General features: G+C 43.4%; 1 protein-coding gene and 1 pseudogene across 2 annotated transcripts in view; both read right to left on the reverse strand.

The window, feature by feature from the left end:
- The window catches only part of Slc44a5 (solute carrier family 44 member 5), a 242,757-nt gene that overhangs the window by 199,498 nt on the left and 19,113 nt on the right, over positions 1 to 24,146 (reverse strand). The window lies entirely within an intron of this gene.
- Positions 3,144 to 14,035, reverse strand: LOC121452255 (annotated as a pseudogene).

Here is a 24,146-nt window from a genome sequence, read left to right on the forward strand (position 1 = left end):
TTAAATTGTTCAGAACAGTGGGGCTCAGCACGCTGCTCTTGCAGAGGACCCAAGTGCTGTTCCCAGCACCACATCTGCTGGCTCACAGCCTTCTGTAAGGTCTGCTTGGTATCTACTGCCCTCTCCTGGCTTCCACAGCCACTACACTCTCAAGCACATCATATAGAGGCACACAAATATACACACAATGAAAAGTAAAATAAGTCAGTGCACATGGCACTTAACCATTCCCATGCTATTGGATACTAAGACGATTGCAAGGATTTTGTTGCTGCTGTCCAAACATCCATTCATAAACTTTCTGAAACATAGTTTCATAGCCCAGAAATGGCCTATCATTTAAATTACTGCTTTATCTGCTGTTGAAGGTGAATGTTTTCATGCTTACTGGCTATTTTTACTTCATTTTCTGTAGGCTTATCTGAATGTGCTACCTACAAGCTCGTATAAATAAACCATGCACAGCCAGACTACTGGGCTTTAAAGTCAAAGTGTTAATTGGTGTTTGCTATTTGCCTTGGACTTGTTTTGCTAGCATTTTATTAATACAAACCAATTATGGCAATAAAAAACAAAATATCTCTTCTTTAGTAGCAGTTCATAAATCATAAGATGTTTCTGTGGAAAATATCACTCTGTTCCTTCATTCACCGCTCTGAAATTGAGACTGGCAAAACAGGAAGCTCTCAAAGATGTGGCTCACAGGAATTCTAGAAATTCCTGTTCTTTAAAAGGGGTGTCTTGTTTGAATGTGGTACAAGGGCTCATGAGATGCTCCATGAGCAAAAACACTCACTTCACATCACATGCCCCATTCCCACATTTAGTCCCTGCCACCCACAGCAGGAAGAACTGACTGCTGAACCTTGGCCTTTGACCTCTACACAAGTGCCATGGCACATGCGTTCATACACTCACACACATACCGAAGAATAATAAATAAATAAAATATTAAAAATAAAATGGTCAGGGAAAGAGTCTCATTTGTAATAATGATAGCAAGTCCCAAGCACTCTGAGCAGTTCCCCAAAAAGGTCGGTCTGCACCTTGCATGCTCCAGTGTTAAAAAATGATAGATATCATTTGGCCGTGAAAGGGAATGAAGTCCCAGCACACACCGCCTTGTGAATGAACTACACCGAGTGAAGAAAGGCAGACACAGAGGTCATGAGTGTGTTGTTCCATTTACATTATATTTCCAGAAGAGATGAGTTCACAGAGACAGAAGATAGTTCACCCATCTTGAAAAGATCACCAGGATGGATAAAGCTGACCATAAGTGGATGAGGGTGCTTTCTGAGGGTCATGAGAATAAGCTGCAGTTGTAGGCTGGCGACAGCAGCAAACTATGAATGTACTAACAGACACTCATAAATATGTGCTTCTTAAAGGGTTAAAATAATCTAACTTACATTAGATAAACTATTACATCAATAAAAACAGTGTTCTCAGTACTAGAGACTGGTTGCTAGGAAGGCAGACTAACTAGGTCTTGGAGTGGAGGCCCACAACTGGACTAGCATAGACAACAAGGACGGAGAAAGAAATACCCACCATGCATCTGAGAAGGGAAGCGTACAAGGGCCATCAACATCAACAACAGAGGGCAGGAGAAGCAAAGAGAGAGATGAATCATCACTCGGACACTCTCAACTGGAGTAAGAATTAATTTCAAGAAGGAATGAAGAGTACAAACATGGATACGTTAGCCCGGAGGGATCCATGCCCTGTCTGTGGAGACTTTCTAGGCACATTATTTTAGTTGACATGCGTTTGCATTTACCATCTACAAAAGAGAAACATTGTTAACAACCCTAAAGGTTGGCTGTAGGAACAAAATTTGGAAATTCATGAGGTGTTCTTAACTAGCTCCTCAAACACAGTAAATCCTCCATTAGTTTGGTGTTGCCAAGCTATGCTACAAACCCTGCCCTGTGTTCATTCCAAATGCAGCATCTCTGCCCCATCCTCTGAAGCACCATCAGACGCACAGCCCACTCCAGAGCAATGGTTTCGTACAAGGTCTCTGGCCCTCCAGATTTGCTCACAACTGCCGTAATCTGAGTGGTACCAGGAGAGAAGAGTTTGAATGTCTGAAAACAATGCTGGGATCCCTCGGGCAGGCAAGCGTATTTCTGCGGTGGAGCGGCACATTAGGCTCAGCACAGCATGGTAATTTCCTTATTAAAAGCATCCAACTCGCTTCCTTCTAATTCTTCCTCCCTTAGCAGCCTGCAGCCCTTAATTTCATTTCCCCAAGCTTTCCCTCCCCTAGGGAACAGAACGTGCTGACAAGCTGATGGGAGCATTCTAGTCTCCTTGGCAGTTAATTTCCCCATACAGTTTGTAAATGGATGCTTTGGTCCATAATCAGACTCCCTTAAATTCGGTTAGAAAGAATCAATTTGCATGTGCCTGTTAACCTCTGCGTGACCATAGCAACCCAGTCTCTGAGGCTGAGCAAGGATATCCCCTGGGGAACAGCACACCGTGCGGCACCAGACTGGAATCAGTCCTTCAGACTTGACAGCGCTCTACTTCACAGAGTTATGGTGAATACTAAAGAGTATACAGTAAAGTGCCCAGAAATGTTAGAATCTCGACAGTGCTACTGTCTATTTTCTTAAACCACGTGGTGCTCTGGTGTCATTTCTGCTGTTGTGAGAAAATCATCTGACAAAAGGCAACCTGGGGAGGAGAAGGACTATTTCATCCTACAACTCCAGGTTATAGCCCATCGTAGCAGGAATTTCAAGCAGCTAGCCACATCGCATCCATGGTCCAGAGCAGAGAGAGATGAATGCATGCTTGCTTGCTTGCGCCAGCTCAGTTGCTCCATTCATGCTGCCCATGAATGATGCTGCCCACATTGGGCTGTTTTCCTACATGAAGTAAGACCATCTCCACAGAGTCGCCCACATGCCAACCCAAGGTAGCCAGTATCACTGAGACTTCTCCACGAGTAACTCTAGGCCGTCAAGTTGACAGTGCTAACTAGTGCACCACGTACGGAACATTTCCAAATGAACGGAAGTGTTCCCAAATGTCCCTCATGCTGTATCGCGATCTCTTCTAATCCTCCTTCTTCACACAGGGTTTCCTTCATGATGCTCTTTTTTCAGTCATGCAACTGCCCTGTGTCTTCAGGGTCTGCCCCTCAGTAAGACCTCAGAGAAGCTGTTAGAGCCTGTGCTAATGCAATTGGGAACGTCTTCTCTATCCTGCAGGGTGATCTGCACATGTGCCCTGTCGTTGTCGTGAATGAAGCCTTTCTTCGTGCCTGTTTCCTCGGCTACTAACTGTGCCTCGAGAGCCCATCCCACAATGTCTCTGTGGGCTCTGCATCTCCAGTCTGTATTGGCTGCCACATTCTTAGACGCGGCACTGTGGAGGCACCACTGGCGTTAATGTGAATAGTGGGAAATACATGAACGAATACAAACTTCACAGATCAGCCAAATTTTACAATAAAAAAGCAGAAATAAGTCACTAGCTACATAAAAACACTTAAAATTGTACCTTAAGACAAGTTGACAGAAAAATTTTAGCATTTGCAGGTTAAGAACAAAATTTTGGGTGGGTATTCTGTGAGACACAATGCCATCAGAGGGAACACAACCAACTGGCTAAAAATGGAATACTTTCTATGTTCAAAAGTAGACCTTATTAAATTTCCTGGCTGATTTCTTTTTCATTTTCATTCTTTTCTCTAACTCTAGAGCTCAGAAAGCTTTGTTTGCAGTGGTTATCTCAACTAATCTGCCCACATTGAGTTTTTACAGTTCTGAAGAAAAGATGACATCCTCCAACAGTCACGTGAGCCTGAGAGAACATTCTGTTTGAGGCTCTGGGGCGCTGTGGTGCCCGTAACTTTCCACCACACCCGTCCCACAGTAGTGAGTAGATAGTGCTTGTTGATAGTGCCTCTCTATAGTTTTCACATTTGTGAATAAATGCCTAAAGATTTAAGATTTCTGAAAATTCCTTTTCAATATAGATATGTAATATGTATTATACAATATATATACAATACAGATATATAAAATTTCTATTCCAATATAGGCATATAGATAACAGCCTGAAAATAGACATAGCCAAGTTATGAATAAAAAACATGGCTTTCAGAAAGATTTCATTGTGTTTTCCAGAAAAACAAGAACACCTGAGGTTCACCATAATTTAAATGACATGGGAACATTAGCTAGAGATGCTACTAATGATATATTGGTTTCTGAACTTTTTATTTATTTGTTCATTCTAGAGAAATACTTATTACAGATTCATAAGTGAGAGTTTAAGAGGAAGAAGGGGAAAGGAGAGGAAGGGAGGGGAGGAGGGGGATGGGAAGAGAAGACAGGGAGAGAGCACTTGGATATCAGGAGGGTTTTCTTATCTGTTGGGGGAGACAGCATAACTGGAAGGGCAGACAAGACAGTGAGACAGGTGGGAACAGGAAATGGTGGCTTAACTTCACCCCTAATGATTCCACAGCCATGCCTCTCCTGTGGTTCTGCAATACAGCCTCAGTTCCTGGGTGTCTCCATTGAGAGTTTTCTGTGTTCTGTTAGGTCCAGTTCCTGGTGTCTGTATTGAGAGTTCTCTGTGTTCTGTTAGCCCCTATTCCTGGGTGTCTCTAATGACAGTTCTCCGTGTTCTGTTAGGTTCAGTTCCTGGTGTCTGTATTGAGAGTTCTCTGTGTTCTGTTAGGTTCAGTTCCTGGTGTCTCTAATGACAGTTCTCTGTGTACTGTTAGGTTAATGTTCACATTCTGCATGTGAATAGGACACAAGATAGCCAGGATATCACGTTGACAAAAATGGGCAATTCAACAGACTCATATCCCTTCCAGTCACCTGTAGCTATGAGATCGGGTCAGGCACATTACACTTCCATATGCACAGGCTGGGCCTAGTACTGATCTCGTAGAATGTTTACTTAGAAATTCAGTAACGTTAAAAAGTATTTTGTTACATTTAAAATGAAACTTAGTTTATTAGTTTTGCTTAATCTCTTAATATACAATATTTGATTAATTAATAAAACATTATGAACCCATATTTCAATCTAGATTACTAAAACTTGGGGCCAACAAGATGGTTTTGAAAGACCCTCCAAGAGTGTCTTTCCTCTGGGGAGACCCTTCCCAAGGAACAGCGAGACCACTTGTACGGATGCAAACAGCAAGAGGTTTATTCAGATACACAGGTACCTGGGGCGACAAAGTCTCTCGGAGGACTTGTGCGCCTCCAGGTCGGGGTAATGGGTTTATATATGTTTTGGGGAGCAAAAAGCACGGTACAGAAGCAAGAAGCGTAGTTACAGGGTTTTTATTGGTTAGTTTGAATGTGGCCGAGTTCAGGTCGGGACAAGGTCCCTAGTTCCCGAGAATTCAGATATAGGCTGCCTTGGCTCTTATCTAGGGCAGACAGGGTGTCTTTCTCGGTATTCACCGTTCCTCCCAGCCTGGGACAGACGACGCCCAGCCACATTCTCGGTATTCCCCATTCCTCCCCCGGCCCAGCCACAGGTGTCTCTATCTCGTTTTGGCAGCTTTTAAACTGCCCTTTGTTCAAACCCTGAATATTCAGTACAAGCCTTGTAAAATGGCGTTACCGGTGCTAAGTTGTTTAACAAGCTGGGGGGGGGGTCTTTCATCTGGTGCTAAGCTGCTTAGCAAGCTGGATGGGGGTCTTTCAGTTTAGTGGGTAGAGTCATTTGCCACCAAACTTGACGACCTGAGTTCAATCAAGTACCATATAGTGAAGGTGAAGGCTAGAACTTGGCTTATATATTAGTATACTCTCACAGCTCATGAATAGGGAATACCTATCCACAGATTGTCCACTAGGAGTCACACAATGTGCTAGGGTCAGTAATAAACCAAAACATTCATTGTAATCAAAAATTATATAAACTACTATTGAAAGAAACGTGAAAACTTTTCTAAAATGTTTATGCGATCGGCATCTCAAATGTCCTTTTAGTTCTGACTCCATTTTCTTTCTCCTTTAGTAGTAAAAGTGTGGTTTATTTTCCCCCTGAGGAAGATATCACACACACCTGGATATATCCAACTTTATTCTGGACACCTCTTTTTCTCCTAATCCTTGTGTCTATTTTAAAAAGTCTTTAATAAAAATCTCCAACTAATAGCTGCAATTGCTTCTGCAGACAGTTCTCTACTCTGAGTGATGCAGGATTTGTATCTGGATCTCTGAGCATGGGTGTTTAAGTATTACAGCTCTGAGGGGATAGGTTTCCCTTATGGGAAGTATTGCAGGTCTAAGGGAAAAGGTATCCCGGCAGTGAATACACATAAACAGCTGGATGAAATAAAGAAATCAACACAGGATATTAAAGAATAATTCAATATAAGATAAAAAATATTGAAAAAGTCAAATTGAAATTCTAGAAGAGAAAAGCTCAGTAAGCCTGGAAAGCCTTGCCAAGAGAGAGGATCAGGTGATAGACTGAACATCGGGGATGGAAAACAAGACAAATAAATTAGAATAGTCAGACAGTGGCAATGACAGCTATGTATGAGCAGACCTATGAGCTCTATGGTACACCAGCAAAGATCAAATCTACGAAGCACAGACATGGCAGGAGGGGCATGTTATTTAACAGCTTCCTCCAGGATTGAAACATTCAGTCCCTCAGGGAAGCTCCCTGTGCAGGAAGGTAAACAACTCAAAAGAGCTTCAGGAAGTCCCTGAAACTGAGCAGATTCACTAAGTGCCTCCCTCCCAGCATAAATAAACTGCTGCTGAGACTCACACTTAGGGAACCAGGCTGCATAGTCAGGCCAGCCGAGATGCACAGAAGACTCCAGTGACAGAGCTGCCTGAGGAAAAAGGCAGCACCAGCTGAGATGCCTTAAGGAGGTTTAGACCAACTGAGACCCTTGGAAAGGACACTCTCCAACCCAGTGACCTGCCTGCATCCTGGGCTAGGTTTCTAGCTTTGTGAACTGGCACCCATGCTTGGGTAGACTCTAGTGATACAGCTGTCTTTGAATTATTTCTGCTTCTGTGAGTGACCCCTACCCCATGTTCCTGTAAGTAATACCAATAAAACTCACTGGTTCGCCAAGTTGGACTTTGGTGGTTTCTATACTTCAGTCTATCATGGACTCCCAACCTGGGGTGAGTAGGTACACGTGGCATCTCCCTGGGGAAAGCTTTGTCACACATCAAGGACGAACTTTGGGCTAAAGACATAAGCAATATCCAATAAAATCAGATGAGTCCCCAAATCTAGGGGAAGAGATGACCACCCTGATCCAGGAGGCATTTCAAACACTAGGCAAGTCACACACAAAAAGATCCCTGTGTCATAGTTAGCTAAAACACTAAGAAGAAAGAACAATGAAAAAGTTTGAAAGCTGTTAGAGAGAGGTGCTGAGCCACACACACAAGGCATACTACCAGAATTGCATCTTATTTCTCAACAGGAACCCCTCAAAACAAGGATAGCACGAAATTATATATCCCTGATATAAAAGATAATAAATGCCAACCCATATTATCATAGCCAGCCAGACTATCCATTGTAATTTAAGGACAATGGAAAACATTCCATGATAAATACAAATTAAAGGAATTCTTGATCACTAGGTAAACACTGCAGAAAATATTTGAAGGGAGCCTCTGTACTTAAGAGAAGGCTGAACATATCCATGATGCTAAACTAAAGAGCAAATCATGCTAGAAGAGTAGTAAAAGAAGAGAAAAACAACATATACTACAAAATTATGGAAATTAATACTTACCTATCAGAAATATTTTTGAATGTGCCCTCAGTTCAGCACTCAAGAAATACAGACCAGCAAGTTAGATTTTGAAAGCAGTTCCACCAATTTGTTGCCTCCAGTAAAACACCTCTCCAACAAAGACAGACACAATCTTGGAGTAAAGGGCTGATAAAAAAAAAAGCAACTGGGGTAAAAGGAACTAGAAATCAATTAGATGTGTCTGTTCTAACATCTGACAAAACAGATAACAACCCAAAGTTGGTCAAAAGAAATAGAGAAGGTCTCTTTATAATGACTAAAGGGACAAGCCAGCAAGAGGATATTACAGTTCTGAACACCTTTTCACTGAACACTGGCAAGCCCTTGCATAGTGTAAACAAACAAGAGAGAGAAGAGAGAAAAAGAGAGAGAGAGAGAGAGAGAGAGAGAGAGAGAGAGGAAGACATTACAACAAACACCAGTGAACTTCATAAATCATCAGGACATGCCATTAAAGTTACATTCCAGGGCTGGGAAGATTCTTAGTGGTTAAGAGCATTTGCCGCTCTTATAGAAGACCCAAATTCAGCTCCTAGCACCCACGGGGCAGCTTACAAGATCAGAAACTTCAGTTGCAGGGCATACAACCCCTCCTTTGACCTCTGTGGCATGGTAGATATACATACAGTGGTCAGAGGTGTGGCATGGAGAGACTAACACCCTTGTACATTGCTTGGGGGGGGGGGGTGGCATAGCATGATACAGCCATTTTGGAAAACAGTTTGTCAGGTCCTCAAAAAAAAAAAAGTAAATATAAGCCAGATGTGGTGGTGCACACCTTTAATCCCAGCACTTGTGAGGCAGAGGCAGATCTCTGTGAGTTCAAGGCCAGCCTGATCTATGTGGTGAATTCCAGGACAGTCAGAAACACATAGGGAGACCCTGTCTTAAAATAACAACAAAGTAGAACAGAGGCTGAGGTGGTTCAGCGGTTTAAAGCATTGGCTGCTATGGCAGAAGACTGAGCTCAGTTTCCAGCACCCACATTGCTGCTCATGACTGTTGTTAACTCCGGCTGCAGGCTATCAATGCCTTCTTTCAAAGAGCACTGCACACATATGATACATACACATACAGTGGCAAAACCTCATACACATAAAATAATAAATATTTTCTTAAGCAAATATAGAGTTACCATAAGAGCCAGTGATTCTTGTTTTTAGCATATACCCAAAAGTCATGAAATAATGTAGCCACGGGAGAACATGTGCAAATTTCTTCATAAAAACATTATTCATAATAGTCAAACTGTGGAAACAACTTCCTGCAATCAACTGATACATAAACAAACTCTGCTGTATTTCTGCACAGTAGAATACTACATAGCTATGTAAAGTCAATGTAATGTTCAAAGTACACCCATCTATACAGACAAAAATAAGCAAACCTGCCCCCCCCCCAGGTCTTAGGCAATATGGTATTGATGGTTGGCTCAGTCTGTGGCTATTCTAAATGAGCAATTAAATTGGACTGTGTAAAAAGTGAAATGGTATAATAAGCTCATTATAGTTTTAAAAGCAGATTTCCTACAAGCTAACTTCTACATATTTTTAGCTAGTTTCTCTTTGTGCACAAAACTGTGTCTGTGATGGATTTGGTCTCCACTTTCTTGTGCCTAAGACTGAGCAAGGGCCTCAAGAGACAGAGGCATCTCTGTTCCACTCAGACAGGGCCCTGAAGGAAATGTTTATTGGCCATCTATTATATCAACAAGCAAGCTGACATCTTTTTTCTACTCTAATTCCACTTCATATGCGTGGCTCGTGTGCAGTAACCAACATATAAATTAAGCTGACAAGTTATGTATTCATTCTTAGTTAGCTATCTTTGATGTTCAAATTCTAACGGGGCTAGAACTCCCTCTGATTAGAAACCACTCTCTTCAAGATGCCCGCATGTGCATCTCTGGGCCAGCGCCATGTTCCGCTTGCTGTTCAGTGGTGGCCTCCAACCACACAGATGTCAGTCTCAATTTCTACGGATCACTTCTATCTGAAGGCTTTTCTCTGCATGGTCCAAATTAAGCGACTCATAATGTGTCCTTTGTAATATAAAAAAGTGGGTAGATCAATTATGTGTGATTATACATGGATTTCACAGCATACTTCCAGAGGTTATTATTAGTAGATCTCTTGGCAAAAGAAAGGCAAGAATAGAAATATTTTTATTATAAGTGAGCCGTGCGCAGACAAATTGTTCAAATCGCTCTTTTTCTACTGTATTATTTTCAGCGGCATTTAATTATAACTGGCATACTTGCTACGTACTGATTTCCAAACACTGTCATTGTCTGCCTTATCCCAGGAGAAGGTCGGCACTGTGGAGACAGATCCAGGTAGTTTGTACTACTGTCTCGAACGCCAATGGACACTATACAGTGCTTGCTCAATATTCCAGTACTGACTTTGATCATTGATTTCTCAGTGGACTTGACACTGAGGTGTCCTTGTAACTGAGGTGTCCCCCAACAAGAGAGCAATGCCCATGGGTCAGTGCAGAGGGTGGAGATGAGCCACTCCAGAGACAGGTATTCAGGGAACAGCATCTGCTTTCTTGCGAATGAGCAACCACTTATCTAGCGGGAGTCTATTGGCTGAGATTGGTTAGCACTTCACCTCAAACTGGAGAGTGAGCACTCACACTACCAGGATCTCTATGTAGAGAGTAAGGACTTCTCCACAGGCCAGCTGCTGGCTTCACACACTTCTTCAGAATTCAGTGTTCTGACTTCTGGGGCATGGAGTGCCATGCTTCTTATTTGGAAGCACCGTGTGCCAAGTGGGCTGGCCATCAGATCATGCCCGCGTTTTCTCTTACACTGACCTTGAAGAACCCAGCAATCAATGGCTGAATAAATTCAAAGCAGCACACATGTTTTTAATGGATGAGGCACTGTATTAACCCAACATCCTCTCTTCTAGTGCTTCTCATGGCGGCGGCTGCCTCTCTGGCGATTCTGTCCAGATCTCTCTGTCCCTGAGGTGTTAGATTGTGGCTACTGTCTTGGTCTTTTCCCACCATTTTCAGTGCCTCCAGGGCTTGGAGGAAGCACCCAGTGGGACATACTCTTGGAGCCTCTGCTGAAGTGGCCGGATCTGACACCATTTTTCTGTCATCCTCCGTAGGTCTTGGTCATGGAGCTAACCCTGGAACCATCGCGGAGGTGCAGGTACCGTGCTGTGAGAGCAACTAGGGTAGAATCGATTCTCATCACAGGTGGGGAAAGCTCTTTACGTTTGTCTGGCTTGACTGTGTCTACCCATTCAGGGGCTCTCAGTTTCCTGGACTTTTTGAGCAAGGGACTCCTGCTGGTTAATATCCTTTACAGTAACTCCAAGTGTTGAACTGCCAGCCAGGGGGAAGCCTGGTAGCTCACATCTTTAATCCCAGCACGGGAGGCAGACACAGGCAGATTTCTGGGAGTTCAAGGTCAGCTTGCTTTACCAATCAATCACTTGTCAGGCCGTGGGTGCTACATAGTGATAGTAAACAAATACAAACAAAATGCTGTCTAAAATCAAAGCAAAGACAAGGCTGGCACCATGGCTCGGCTCAACGAGTAAGGGAACTTGCTACCAAGCCTGATAACCTGAATTCAGTTCTGAGGACCCACAGGGCAGCAGGAGGAAGAGGAGGAAGTCATCTCTGTGGGTGTCCTCTGACCTCCACATACAGGCTATCGCATGTGAAAACACATTAATTTCAATTTTTAATATTTTCAAATGAGAACAAAATCAAATGCTTTGAAGTGGAACAGTTTGTGTCATGAATTCTGCACCCCCCCCCCAACTCCTTGCTGGCGCATCGCCAGTGTACCCAGAGGAAGTCTTGGTACATTCAACAGAGTAAACAACATTTTGGCTTTTCATTTTCTGCTAACAGGCTTTTCTAAATTTATTGTTTACTATTGTTATAACTTTGGGTACTGGCTAATAACTGTCACATGATTTGTGTCGGAATAAATGACAGGAGATATTTTCCTTATATTTGCAGGAGTCCTTACCAAGTGCCATCCTGATACGATACTTTTATTGTAAAAATGAAGGAAGGTATAAGGACATAATGGGAAGATAAGTGTGCATGGGGATGTGAGTGTGTGTGTATGTGTGTTGATTGCTTGGTTTCTCTTTTCTCACAATCCTCCTGTCTCAGCTTCCTGAGGGCAAGGATTATAGGCAAGCAGCCCGACACCTAGTAAATGAGCATTATGAATGTTTCTAAGTGAGTAAAAGGACTAGGGGTGTAGCTCAGTAGTTGCAGAGGCCTCAGACACACACAGAGACACACCCACATGCACATGCACACACACGTATGTGCACACACAGACACATGCACGTGCACACACACAGAGACCCACACACGCACGCACATAGATGCACACACACAGATACATGCACACAGAGAGACCCACATATATGCATACAAACAGACACACGCACATGCACACACAGACACACACACATGCACACACACAGACACATGCACACACACAGACTCACACACATGCGCACACAGACACACGCACATTCACACACAGATATATGCACATGCACACACACACAGAGACACACATGCACGTACACACAGAGACACACACATGCACACACACACACGTACACACACTCCCCTAGACTACAAGGTATCTTATTCAGAAAGTCTCTGTCCAGGATTATTTTATTTGCCTTTCCTTCTCTGATACCAAAAGTGTGAAATGCTCTGTTTGGATTCTCTCTTTAATAATGTCTAGAAAAATTTTTACAAAGTGATAGCCAAAAAAACTTGTTCATAATGGTTGAATTAATACTTTAAAGTAACCTTCTATAATGCTAACCAAATAACCGAAAGCAAGGTTTCAGAAGCTCTCCTTGAATTTAAAAGTCCCTTTATAGATAAGGCAGTAGTGACCTCGGAAACAATAAGAGACAATGCTATATTTGTAGTAATACAACCAAGGCCATTTAATTATCAATATCATATTGCTCCATCTCATTATGTATTGTGATACCTATCCATTACTCTTTTCATTTAGTTATCTGAAAGTTACATAAAAAGTTTACAACTCAGTTTTAAGTCGAATTTTAAGAACTGTCTCCAACATCTTGATTGAGAAAGAGATAAACGCCAGTAGATAAGGTGAGAGCGAATCTGGGATTGTATGCTGTGCTCAGAGTTCCGGAGATGTCTCTGCTTGTCAAGTGCATGCCGTATGAGCAGAAGGCAAGTCTAACTCCAGGACCCACCTTTAAAAAGGTAGGCTTAGCAGCTACAGCTATAACCCCAGCAAGACATAGACAAACAGATCCCTGGGGTTCACAGGCAGCCAGATCAACGAGAACCAGTTTCAGAGCAATGCCTTGTCTCAAAAAATAAATGAAGAGTGAAAGGAAGATACTCCAGGGTGAACCTTTTGGCAAGCACATATATATACACACACATATATGTGTACCTACACATGTCCACATGAACACATGCATATACTATAAATACATTGATCAATTAAATAGAATCTGTATTCATAAGATTTCTTGTTTGTCTGCTTGTTTGGAGTGTTCGTTTGTTTGTTTGTCTCTTTAAGACAGGCTGTCTCTGTGTAAGAGTTCTGGCTGTCCTGTAACTCACTTTGTAGACCAGGCTGGCCTCGAACTCAAGAGATTCGCCTGCCTCTGCCTCCCAAGTGCTGGGATTAAAGGCGTGCGCCACCAAGCAAGTATTTTGTTGTTGTCGTTTTGTTTTGTTTTTTAAAGACAGACTATTAACCAAAATTGCATATATTTACCTGTTGAACATTCTTGTTAGGGAAGATATTTCAACCTTCCACATCAAAACACTACAAGTACACATTTGATATAAGCTGCAGTGTGGTATACAGAGAACACGACAAGCTCCACAACCCTAAACACCAACCCTAACCCTGCTTCTGGGGAAGCTGGAATTGCCTCTCCGTTCAGGAGAATTACATTCTAATTAGCCATTCTGACCTTCTGCTGAAGTGATCTCCTGGGCCGAGGAAGGAGCAAATGGTATTCTAAAGTACCCGCAGGTGCTGTCCAAAGGTTTGGACAGAGCAGTGAGGATTCTACAGACGGATTAATTCTTCACATCTGACCCCTAGAGGTCTCAGGCTCTTCAAACGACCTAGAAGCCATGAAGAATGAGAGAACGGGCGCTTTTATGTATGTGTTGTTGTTCATGGCAAAAGCCTGTGTGTGGTCTCCTGAAGATTTGCTCCACTTACCCATTCATGGCTTCGCTAAGCAGCCCTGGCCTTCAGATTCTCTCTAGTGAAGGAGACTCCTCTACTTCTAGCTGAATGTTCTTACATTCGATGATACTGAAACCTGCTGAAATGAGGCCAAAGGATAATTCCTCCTGAAAATGCTTAGCCAGATCCCAGCAGGAGACTAGTGCAGACAATTTAGCTCTCACTGACTGGGAGCCTCCCCCTCAGCTCAAACAGCTCTTGATGTGCAGATGGCAGCCACTGAACAGCCAGTACCTCACCACAAAGTGTGGGGATTTCTGCCGATGGCAGCCACTGTACAGCCAATACCACGTCACAAAGTATGGGGATTTCTGCCGTCCTAGGGTTTCTATTGCTGTGAAGAGACACCGTGACTACAGCAACTCTTATAAAGGAAAACATTCGATTGGACCTGGCTTACAGTTCAGAGGTTTAGTCCACGATGTCATGGTGGGAAGCATGATGGCATGCAGGTAGACATGCTGCTGAAGAGATAACAGAGTTCTACGTCAGGACCGGCAGGCAGTAGGAAGTGGATAAGACACACGAGACCTGGCTTGAGTACTGAGACCTTAAAGTCCAACCCCAGCAACACACTTCCTCCAACAAAGCCACGCCCACTCCAGCAAAGCCACACCCACTCCAACAAAAGCCACACCTTCTGTCTTAGTCAGGGTTTCTATTGCTTTGAAGAGACTCCATGACCGTGACAACTCTTCTAAGGAAAATGCCTGCAGGTGGCCTACGGTTTCAGAGGTTTGGTCTCTTACCAACGTGACAGGGAGCATGGCAGTGTGCAGGCAGACGTGGTGCTGGAACTGAGAACCCTGCATCTTGACTCAGAGGCAACAGGAAGTTGACTGAGACACCGGACAGTATCCTGAGCATAGGAGACCTCAAAGCCCTCCCCCACAGTGACACACCTCCTCCAACAAGGCCTTACCCAGTCCAAAAGCCACACCTCCTAATAATGCCACTCCCTATGAGATTATGGGGACCAACTACATTCAAACCACCACACCTCCTAATAGTGTCACTCCCTATGGGGCCCATTTTCCTTAAAAACCACCACAACTGCTAAGGAAATATATCCATATCCCTTTATTTTATGAGGATGGGAATGCTGTGGAGGGGGATTGAACTGGTGTTAATATTTGTCCAGGTCAGGTGGATCACTATATATTAGAACTAGGCAGACTCTCCTCCCAGATGGCCAGACCTGACATTTAGTACATACATTTCTCTGCCCTTCACTCCAGGAAAGAGAGCAGAAAGAATGGACTCTCTTTGGTGTCCAATCTATGTTCAAGCATTGACTCGGCTTTTCACTTAGCAATTTTGCTGACTTTTTGTCTTTTAGAGGTGGCCTTATATAGCCCAGGTTGGCCTCCAACTTGCTATGTCCTCAAACATGTTCTTCATCTACTGATCCTTGCACCTCCACCTCTCAAGTGTTGAGATTACACGCCTGTGCTACCATGTCAGCTTATGTAGTGCTGGGGATTGGACCCAGGGCCCCACGCATGCTCCGTAAGCGCCCTTTGTCCAAGCTCCTTCTGCAGGCCTTTGCAGAGTATCTGTCTCTTCAACTGGCAGCTTTCTTGTCAAAATGAAAAGAATTCCTGCCTCTACGAGCTATTGCGAGAGTCAAAAAGAACAATTTATGCTTGTTACCAAAAAGAGACTAAATGAATTTAGTCTCTTTTTCTTACCAAAACCAGATACGACCTTAGAAATTTTAAGGTAATGATTTTAGTCATAAATTCTGGGGCTTTAACTTGGCATCTAAAACTCATTAATGGAGAAGCCGTTGCTTTTTCACATTGATGCATTATTCAAATGTTAAAAAAGGGGGGAAAAAACAGTCCCATCTTTAAATAGCATGCAATCCACATCAGGTGCATGACAATGAGGCGGGAATGGTACCCAGGTAATGAGACAGCAGACAGCTCTGAAGTCAGTGTCTGAGCTGTGAGATCTTGAAGGAAGCAGAAGTGCAGGTATTCAAGGCCTGATGATGAGCACTCCAACTTACAAGAATTTCAAAGGGACACGAGGAACCCCAATACTAGGGTCATGATCTGAATGAGAATGGCTTCCCACAGACTCGCTCTCCCAGGGTCACCAGGGAGTGGAAGTGATTGATAGGGTTAGAAGGATTAAGAAAGATTAGAAGGGCTTTTTGGAAAAAGAGTGTCGCTGGGGGGCTGGTTTAGAGGTTTCAGAAACCCAAGCCAGGCCCAGGCCCTCACTCTGGATCAGGATGTAAAGCTCTCAGCTACTGCTCCAGCACCACGGTTGCTGCCATGATCCCAGCCATGATGATAATGGACTAAGCCTCTGAAACTGCAAGCCAGCCCCCATTAGATGTTTTTTTCTTGGTCATGGTGTCTCTTCACAGCAATAGAACAGTAACTAACACAGTTAGTATTAAATTAGGATAAGGACACATGTGGCAGCCATCTGGAGCCTACTTGTAACACCAAAAGCCCACATGATTCAGGCAACACTTTGTAGAGCCATGCAGGTTGATGCTAATGAAAATGCATTTAGTTTGCAAATGTCATGTGACTGATTTTGTGAACAAAAGGTTAACTCCAGCACAGTTAGACCAGAATCTTTTATTTTGCTTACAATCATGCTAAGCAATCATTTTCAGTAGTCATGCAGAACAACACGACCCCCAGATTCCAGTCTCATCTTGAAAATAAATCATGTTGGGTGATGATGTTTTTATCATCTGTAACAGCCTTTCATTAAGATCTTTGTGAGAAGATCTTAGGTTTTTAAAACCACTCTCAAATGGGCACATGTATTTGAACAAGGTCAAATCCAATTACTACATTAGCTTGAAACACTACAGAACACAACAGAGAAGCAGAAGGGTGCAATCGAAAGTTGGAATGACAATAGATTTGACTAGAGCTGAGAAAAGGTTTTGGAATAAACATAAGAAATAATTTGCCAAGCTCCAAAAGAAATAAATAACAATATCTTACCCTGTACTACTTACGGCATCCCAAGTCCCTCACTTCTATAGAATAGACACTGCTGCTATTTTCCTTTCAATGTGGAAAAAGAGATTAATGGAAAAGGAGCTTAAGAAATGTGACCACAATTACATAGACAGCTGTGCATGAATCCAGAGAGATCGCATCACACTGATCCATCTCTATCTACTGTACAGGGTGTTCACTGGCTACGATGGTGGGAAGTGGTTCCACAAAGTCCCACTCTGGCTCCCTAGCCTCACAGTTATGTGACCTAGAAATGGGTACGTTTGCATACGGTCATGATTAAACAGGTATTCGAACAACCCTGGCCTCCACCATGATGGCATGCTGACCATTTTTTCCTACAACTACATCTAGAACACAAAAGTATAGCTACTTTCTTAACTATAGCTCCATGTTTTATATGGCAGCCTCAGAATTTTCTCAGAAAAACCTCCTGTCTGAAGTTAGAAGCTTTTGCCTGAGTTCTAATCAGAAATAACAAATGGCAGCCAAGCAACAGAAGCCTGATTATATTACCCCAGACCATGAGCAACCACGTCTTTGTTTAAAGAGTGTGAAACTGCGAGACTGCGGGTAAAGCATGCGGAGTCTTGAGTGGTTCCTATTTCTAAATCCTAAGAAAGCAGAATTCCCATGAAGTTGTCACTTCTGTGTTGCTGGATGGCCACAGAAGAGGAGCTCTGAAGCAGGTAAGCAGACGGTGGAAGACTAGAAGAACGCCATGTCTTTGTACCTGTTGCAGACGGCACAAACAGAAGGAGAAGACCTTGAAGAGACAGCATGAAGCAAATGCTTAACATTTAGGGTTTGTCTCACTAGAGAGGTTTTGCTTTGCAGTAGACAAGCAAGTCGTACAAATTCTCACAGCTGCAGCTCATATCCCTCCCTACAGAGCTCAAGGGATGTTAAGGAAGAAGGTGCAGAAAAACTATAAGAACCAGGTATAGGGAAGATTGCTTCAAGACAGTGCTGTCCAGATGGTGGAGAAACAATACTCAAGAACCCAGCAGTTGTGGTTGCCTGTGCAAGGCCTGTCCAAGAACCAACTATGGCACTGACCCTTGAACCCCTCGGTCCTCCCGCCATTACCTCCCAGGTGTTGAGATTTCAGGTGTGTGATTCTAACTGGCCCGGGTGTAGGCTCTTCTCTTCTTTGCCTTCTCAGGCATTACTTACACTTTAAGAAGTTCCTAGAAGCTTGGCTAACAGGATCCCAACTCTGCCTCTCACGCTTGTGCAACGAGCGCTCTGCTCCCTCACCAAGCCACCTCCTCAGCTCTTCCTTTGAATTCTTCCTGCTTTTCCCACTCTCCAAACTTGTAGGAGTTTGTTTCCTCCTGATAACAGCTTTTCCCCGGGCATTTCTCAAAGTCCTTTGACTCCCAACCCCATGGTCCATCCCCAGGTCACCAGAATAAACGATGAAATTCACACCGTTTGCAAAAGCCTCTTCCCACAGAATAAAGCATTCAGCACAGCATTGGCCCTTCGAAGACACTCAGAGTGAATGTCTGCTTCCTGTCAGATCCAACCCTAACTGCATGACTTATTTATCACTAATCTCCATCCGTTTTCACATGAGCAGCTCCTACAATGTTAATTTGTCCTGCGTGTGTATCTGGGCTTTAATACTGCCTTCAGCTTGTTTCACAGAGCCTTCCTCTGTGGGATAGAGGCTTCTCTAGAATCAGTCACCCCTCCTAGGTCAGGAAGGTCTGTGTTCAGCCATTTTCTAAAAGTGTTTTTAGCCCCATAATTTTGTTTTCAAATCTACTCCTTTGCCCTTGTCAACAGCCAACTCTTTTTTTTTTTTTTTTTTTTTTTTTTTTTTTTGATTTTTCGAGACAGGGTTTCTCTGTAGCTTTTGGTTCCTGTCCTGGAACTAGCTCTTGTAGACCAGGCTGGCCTCGAACTCACAGAGATCCGCCTGCCTCTGCCTCCCGAGTGCTGGGATTAAAGGCGTGCGCCACCACCGCCCGGCCCAACAGCCAACTCTTGACTGAAGTCACGGTCTGCAAATAATTTCTTGGACCTGTGAAGCCACTGGCACAGTCTCTACCAGGCACACAAACTTCTGGCAGGCAACATCTGTATCTAACTCACTATTCTGTCCCCCACGGGCCCATAGTAACTGCCCAATACAATGCTATTGGTTAAGAGGATTCAGAGACCACATAACAAAAGTTCTTAAATTTATGATTTTTTTCTACCTGAAATTTCATTAAAATGATAATAAAGAAAAGATTTAATCCAAGGTATCTTCATTTGAGGTCTCCAGAAGAAGGACTCTAAGATAAGGGGTCTTGAATAGAAGCAATTTATGTGAGAGTTGACCCCTGGAAACACAGGCAGAAAGAAGAAAATGAGATAAAGACTGTCAATAAAGGTCCCTTAGCAAAGAATATCCCCGTAGGCATCTGGACCTAATGCTGTTAGCATTGCTCCAACAGAGGTGAAGAAGCCGGTGCTTACCGAGTCCCACTAGCCTTGCTTAAAGCGCCATTCTCAGGCTCCATAAACATGTCCTGTGGGCAGGTAGAATAGTCTCCTGAACAAGATACAGTCCTCTGGCTAAAACTGGAGGTGTTAGCATAGAGAAGGCATGGGTGCTGGGAAGATCGTCAAAAAGGAATGGTGCACTAGCTATGTCCTCTTTTTTCTAGTAAGCCATGGACTCTAACTCATGCTGTCCCTTTACTCCTGGGCTCGGGGTCCTCTACTCAGACATGGTTGACCTAGGTCTCAGGAGTGAACCCACTATTATTATTTTCCTAAAGAGTTGTAGCATACAAGCACTCCCTAAATTCCTATATATTAGTGAAGTTCTCAGTACTCATTAGAAGTCTCTTTGTTCATTGAATGACAATTAATGCAGAAACTCACAGCTGGAAAAAGTGCAGAGTGTCTACAGAATGCTCAGCCCCAAATAGAACAAACATTTATCTCACAGACACACACACACACACATACATATACCACATACTCCTAGGGTCATGGACCACTATGGAAAAGGGGGCAGAAAGATTTTTAAGAGACAGAGTCAGAGAGAGCCAAAATGAAATAGCATCTTCTGAACATAACAGGTCCACTATACTCATGAAAAAATAGATTTTTATGATGTCCTTATTCTAATGAGACCAACTGCCAAGTGACAGACACGTGGTGTTATGACTGTGAACCATGCACACACTGACTTGGCGAATGCCCTGCTCAACAGTTAGCAGTGGGTCAGCTATTCATTTACAGATCCATATTTGTTCACAGGGATGCTGCACCAATGCAGTAACTATTTCCTATGAACTAGTGGGAAATGTGTGATGATCAGGAGCTGCGGGGGTGGGGAGGGGTTGTTCCCAGAGCTTTCCCAGAGCTGCTGAGGGAGGTTTGAGCATGAAGTAGCATGTTAGAAAACACAGCCCTCTGCTTTCTCCTAGGTGCGCTCTGTCCTTCCCTGAGGAGGAGGATCACTGCTGTATTGGAGCTGGGTGTGGAAGTTCAGCATGGGAAGCTGAGGCAGGGGGATTCCGAGCTTTCCAGGATTCCAGATTCCGTCATCCAGGGCTATAAAGCCAGTCTGAGCTTTAAAAAAAAAAAAAAAAAGCCTACCTTAAAATAAAAGGACTCCTCATTCAGGCATCCAGGCACATTCCCCTTATTGTCCAATATCTCCCCTGTTATATAGCATATAATCGCATTTAATGCATGTCATATGTTTTACTTACTAATATTGATTTGACTGCATACCTTCTTCAACTACAACATAAATTACTCAAAGGCAGGACTGTCCTTTTGTTTTTTGTTCCAGTGTACATCCCTAGGGGTCAAACTAATATCAGGCTCACAGTATAGAAACTATAAATGTGTATCAAGCAATAGAGTTGAATAAGTTAGCAACTATCAAACACTGGAAACGATGGGACACACGGAAGAGGACAGTAAGTGATGTCCATTGCTTCCTCCGGGGACCTAATCACCCCACACTTCCCACTACACACGCTCAGCGGTGCATCAGCTCATGACATTGTATTGTTTCTTAATGTTTTCCTGTTTACCTTGTTTGTAATATGCAATAATCCCACCATTGAAACTGCATGACCAGGAACTGGTCACTGGTACAGATCACTGGCTGTCCTTCCAGAGGACCTGAGTTCAATTCCCAGCACCCACATAATTGCTCACAACCATCTATAATTGTAGGCTCATGGCATCTGGTGTCCTCTTGTGATGTGCCGATGTCCATTCAAACAAAACTTTCATATACATAAATACATCTTTAATTTAATTTAAATTAATTTAAAAACTCACATGGCCATAAAGCTTCAAAGAATTCCCCACAAGGATAACGTCTTCGGAGCCAGGTTTGGATAGCTTTCAAATATATTTTTATATTCCTCACCTCTGCCCAAGTGCATTTTAAGTAAGAAGAATTACAGAAGTTCTTAGTGGCATATGATTTGCACATTGCTCTCTATTTTCTATTATTTCTTTAAAATTATCAGCAAACAAGTTTAACTGATTGAATTTTACTCAAGCGCTATAATCAATTACAGAAATTTTAAAACAATTTAGCATTACATTATCTCCCTCTGTCATTCCTGAATTTTTGTACTTCACATATAGCTGAATCATAAGCAAGTATCTGAGCAGTATTCAGGTGGTTCCTTCGAATCCAACTCAAGTCTTGCTGTTTTAATTAGCACCACTGTTTACCTATGTAGCAGGTGTTTGCGGTAATTATTCTCAAACAATATTAGAAAGTCTTAATTATTTTTGTATACTTCAAGTGGTGTGGGCATTTTATTGTATTGCAATTTTTATGTCAGTTATTAATTTAAAATACACTCAGAATAATCTTCAATTAATCAAGTTTTTAACCAAGCATCCCATCCCCCAGCTAATCAACAACAGGGGATATGTTATACGCATCGCTGTACTTTAAACTTCCAGGAAGAAATGCTGTCTATGACCTGAGCAACGAGCTCCTATAAAACCTAAGGGCACAGAGTCAGTAAAAATTAAACCAGACAAATCAAACTACATCAAAACACACACACACACACACACGCACGCACGCACGCACGCACACACACACACAGTGAAGGAAAGAGAATGGACCAGCACCTGTGGGATGGGATGGGATGGGATGTGGGTCTACACCTGTAATCATGCATTCCATGAGACATTAATGTCTGAACTTGGAAGGAACAGATAATAAGAAAAACAAGTAACTTTAAAGTTGGTAAACTTGAGGAGATATTTCTCAAAAAGAAGGTCGATAAATTGTCAGAGGAGGTATGAGAAGATGCTCACCCCCATCACCCACCAGGGAGCAGCAAACCAATGTACCGCAAGCTAGCCTCAGGCGTCTGTTAGAATGGTTGGCCACAGGAGCAGAATGTGGGGAAGGGAGCACTGCAGAGCCTTGGGGACAAGAACGTGATCCAGGAGTGAGAGAGGGAGGATGGAACCATCTCAGGAAACCAAGTCCTACTGCATGGTCAAAAGAAAGAACACAAGTGTGTAAGTCATGGCAGCATTATCTATCCACCAAGGTCCAGGCCCAAGCCAGGCATGATAGCACACACCTGAAGTTACAGGGCTTGGGAGGCTGAGGCAGGATAGATACAACCACTTCAGGGTTATCCTGAGCCAGTTGGTGAACTCTAGGTCAGCCTGTGCTGAGGAGTAAGACCTCGTTTCAAAAGGATGATGACGACGATGATGGTGATGATGATGGTGGTGATGGTGATAGTGGCAGCGGTGGTAGTAATGGTAATGGTAGTGATGGTAACGATGATGATGATGATGATGATGATGGTGGTGGTAATGATGGTGGTGGTGATGGTGGTGGTAATGACGGTGGTGGTGGTGGTGGTGGTGGTGGTGGTGGTGGTGGTGATGGTGGTGGTGGTTGATGGTGGTGATGGTGGTGGTGGTGGTTGATGGTGGTGGTGGTGGTGGTGATGATGGTGGTGGTGATGGTGGTGGTGATGGTGGTGGTGGTGGTGGTGGTGGTGGTGATGGTGGTGGTGGTGGTTGATGGTGGTGGTGGTGGTGGTGATGGTGGTGGTGATGATGGTGGTGGTGATGGTGGTGGTGGTGGTGATGGTGGTGATGGTGGTGGTGGTGATGGTGGTGGTGGTGGTGGTTGATGGTGGTGGTGGTGATGATGGTGGTGGTGATGGTGGTGATGATGGTGGTGGTGGTGGTGGTTGATGGTGGTGGTGGTGATGTTGGTGGTGGTGGTGATGGTAGTGGTGGTATGGAACTGAGCTAAGTGTTCACTAACAAAAGGATGGATTAAGAAAATGTGCTATATTAACATGTATACAATGAAACCAGCAAGTGAATCAGTCTTTATTAATTTTAAAAATACATGCATGCATGTTTGCATGTGTACAGGTACACATGTGGGGAGGGTGTCAAAGGATAACATTGGGTGCCACTCAACCCTTTTGATAACATTGGGTGTCATTCCTTGAGAAAGACCACTCAACCCTTTTGATAACATTGGGTGTCATTCCTTGAGAAAGACCACTCAACCCTTTGGAGATAGTCTCCAATTGGCTTGGAGATCACCAATTGGATTAGACTGACTGCCCAGAAAGCCCACAGCTGGGATGATGTGTCTAAGTCACAATTCTGAAATTTTTATGTGGTTCTGGGGATGGAACTCGGGTTCTCAAGCAAGCAGGATAATGCTTTGCCAACGCAGCTATCTCCCCAGCCCTTCCTCCGGGATTTAAAAAGAAGGCAATCCTGATGTTTATATCAGCTAAGCCTAGAGAACTTTGCACAAGGAAGTAAGCCAGCACAGATGAGCATGGTTTCCCTATTCTGTAGACTATGGAAAAGGCTCACAGAAGCAGGGAGGAGAGCAGAAGTCATCAAGGGCGAGTGAGTGGTGGGGCTGATGACCAAAGTAGTCTGCGTTTTAGTTTTACCCGAAGAATAAGCTCTGCTTATGCAGCCAGAGACAACAGTTTACAGTAATGGACTATACACCAGGATAATTGCTAAGAGACTTTATGCTAAGCATTCTCGCCACAAAACACAAAACAATATTTGAGGTGATGGATATGTTTTATTATTTCAC

Source organism: Microtus oregoni, unplaced genomic scaffold (assembly GCF_018167655.1).
Source record: "Microtus oregoni isolate MIOR12 unplaced genomic scaffold, Mior012 000000F_ref0000247, whole genome shotgun sequence".
In the NCBI taxonomy this organism is placed as follows: domain Eukaryota; kingdom Metazoa; phylum Chordata; class Mammalia; order Rodentia; family Cricetidae; genus Microtus; species Microtus oregoni.